At 47.6% G+C, this 3,084-nt stretch overlaps 1 long non-coding RNA gene across 1 annotated transcript in view; it reads right to left on the bottom strand.

Annotated features, from left to right (window-relative positions):
• Nucleotides 1–882: 882 nt before the first annotated feature.
• The window catches only part of LOC102377300, a 4,709-nt gene continuing 2,507 nt past the window's right edge, over nt 883–3,084 (bottom strand). The window contains exon 4 of the long non-coding RNA XR_325321.2: nt 883–1,018. This is a non-coding gene — a long non-coding RNA (uncharacterized LOC102377300). The remainder of the gene's footprint in view (nt 1,019–3,084) is intronic.

The following is a 3,084-nucleotide window of genomic DNA, read 5'->3' as shown; positions in this document are numbered from 1 at the left end:
GGTCCAAGGACAGAGCCTTGGGGGACATCACTGGTCACGGAGCACCATAGTGATTCACTACCATTGACCACTACTCTCTGGATCTGACCTCAGAGCCAATTTCCCAGCCATCAGACTGTGGTGTAGCCGAGGCCACAGTTGGCCAATTTTTCCACAAGAAGTTCACGGGATACCAGATCAAAGGCTTTTTTAAAAGTCCAGATGTGACCATCGGGCCTCAAGCACCTGGTCTCGAGTGGCTTTACCTTGAATGTTGTGTGGTGTTCAACTCGCCCACCCTAGTTGTTGTCCGAGCAGTTGTTCCCTCCTGAGTTGGTTTGCTCGTATCTCTCCTGCCACAACTTTGAGTATTCCCAGTGGGGGCTGCCTCCTCAGGGTCACTTGGTCAGGTGTAGTCTGCCCGGTGGTCACTTATGGGGCTCCGCCACCCCTACACCCCGTCCTTACTCCGCCTCTCCACTCCTTTTGGCTTTGGTCAGACTCCAGCTGTCGAAACATCATTACACTTCCAGAAAAATTATCTTGTTTGCCATACTTTCATGTACTGGGCCTCTGTAGCCAACTTCAGACAGCTTTGTGGACTCTCTCTCTGTGAAGTCTTGCTCTGTACTTCCAGGCCCTTGCCTGTACCCCTTAACTTTCAAGAAGATGCAAGGATTTGTTTGATTTCATTCCTTGTGCATGTGCAAAATGGTTCCTGGCTAAGCCAGCTAGTTCCTCCCCACCATTTGAAAATGGCATAAGGACATCCTGTGCCAGGTCTCTCTGCTAAGAGACCTTCCCTCTGCCTGGGTTTTCCCAGCCTTTTCTGTTTCAAAGGTATAGTTTGGTGGGGAGTGTATTCAGTCTCAAATAAACTGTGTTTTAGGTGCTGCTGTGCTAGGTGCAAGTAGCAAGAAGGACTTCCTGCTGTTGTCACTACATGCTGTGTCAGTTGTTGCCAAACTTATATTTCAGAGCAAAAGTTTTATGTTCAGTGCCTGAGAAGACAGCATCAGACACATGACTGCTATTCACACTGTTGAACAAAAGAGATGTTAGTCCTTCTCCAGCGATGGGTTCATCCCCAAAGCAGATAATCTGTTTTATTTGTGCAAAGAGTTAGAAACACCATCAAAGGAAGTAGCAGAGCTAACAGGAGAGAGCAGGGCAACTGGGACACCAACTCTGGGCACTGAGTTGCTGCGGAGATGCAAAAATAGCAGTCGCTGCTATTTTCAGATTTTGAACCCAGTCTCTCTCCTTGGGATTGGCATATTGTGCCTGCAATAAAGCAGGACACTTAGAAAAAGGCAAGCAGAAGGGCTGGCTTTTCATTCTTCACACCTCTTCCCTTATGGAATTACTCCATAACTCTCTCTCAGTGCCCTTTGGCACTAGGCTCTCCACAACCCTGTATCTCTCTCAGTGCCCCCTGGCACTGGGGTCTGTTCACCCAGAATCCTGCACCCACACTGGTGCTGGGGTCTGTTCACCCCAAATCCTGTGCCCACACTGGCGCTGGGGTCTGTTCACCCCTGAATACTGTTCCCACACTGTAGTGGGCCACCAATGAGGCCTCCTCCTTCCCAAATAGCCTCAGCCCAATCCTCTGGACTTATAAGACAGCAACCAAAATATGAACCCCTGGGCTATAACATAACACAAAAAGTTCAGGGTGTTCTCTGTCCCTTTAAAAGGAGTCAAAGGTCTTCCCTGGCACTAAGTGCCTAGTAGTCAAGGGTACCCAGTGAGCTCCTGGATCCCCATTAGCCCTAAGTGCAGCATCTCTGGCAGGTGCAGCATCTCTGGGCAATTCCTCCCTGGAGGCTCCTTCCCCTTTGGCTTCTGGAAGGAAACTAACTCTAGTCCCAGCCCTGGGGTTTATATGGGCCCAGGGCGCTGCCTCTTCCGGTGAGCTGACCGGCTGCAGGTGCAGGCTAATTCCCTCCTTAGGCCTGCTGCTGTAATAACCTGCACATGTGGGGTTCCTGCCTGACTGCTAGGGCTCTCTCCCTAGACAGTTTCAGCCCTTAAACAAGCAGGCACCTTACTGCCCTGAGACAATGAGAAAAAAGATTTACCACTCAGAGTATGGGCCACCCTATTTACTAATTCAAGTTAAAATTAAGCTTACCATCTCATCAATACAGATCTGACCAGGGGTATATCCCGTGAAGGTCTAAGGGACCAGGCGAGAAGGAGAGGTGTGGGGATAACGTCTTGGGATTGATCAGGAATCCCCAAGAACACCGATCGGGTGAGTGACAGACCAGGGTGTAGGGACGAGGAGCCCTGGAAAGGTCTACCTCAAGAATTTATGTTAGTCTGACCCACTAACTGGGCAGACACTCTCTCTGTTCATATCAGTAACATCATAGCATGGCGGGTGATAAATCAACAAGCAGCAGAGTGGAGAGAGCCAAAAAACAACTGGTTAGTGGCTAGCGAGTGTCCACTGCTACACATGTATACATGGGCTTTTGCCCAGAAGGACTCCCACATAGCTTTTTAAATCTCTACTGTTATGACTTACGATGCTCATGATTCCTGGTTCTGGACTTAAGATTCTCACTCTAGGCCTGTCCAATGCGACTGCCTCCACCATATTTGTAACACTTTTCTGAGTACCCTGTTCCAATCTTTTCATGTCTCTGATATTTCTTGTTTCCATCTCTGAAACACTTTGTTTCCTCTCTATTCCTTTTATGAACCAAGATAATAAATAAGGTTCTTATAATAAAAAAGGAATTTGGGCTGAGATTCCTTAAACAATTAATACCCTGTGTTTGTCCCTAAATCAGGTCTATGACCTATTATAGTTGTAAAACAATAAACAGCATTAAAATCTGAGCCTGCCCAAAGGTTCTCTCCTTCAGTAGAAAGCCATTCTTTGAGATCCCAGACATGTACTATCAGCAGAGGGACAATACTGTTTCAAGTCTCAGAGGTCCTAGTATAGAGCCTCTGGCTGTTAGGGTTTGCAGGGCCTTTGATGATAGAAAAGTACTGTTCCTGAGCAAGGAAATGCTGCATACTTCACTATAAAGCCATGTTTGTTTTGAAACCATGTTTGCTTAAAGGCTTTCCAGCCTGCACTTCAGC

Source organism: Alligator sinensis, unplaced genomic scaffold (assembly GCF_000455745.1).
Source record: "Alligator sinensis unplaced genomic scaffold, ASM45574v1 scaffold523_1, whole genome shotgun sequence".
NCBI classification, from domain to species: Eukaryota; Metazoa; Chordata; order Crocodylia; family Alligatoridae; genus Alligator; species Alligator sinensis.
Note: the sequence above shows the minus strand (reverse complement) of the source record. Positions and strands in the feature narration are given on the sequence as shown.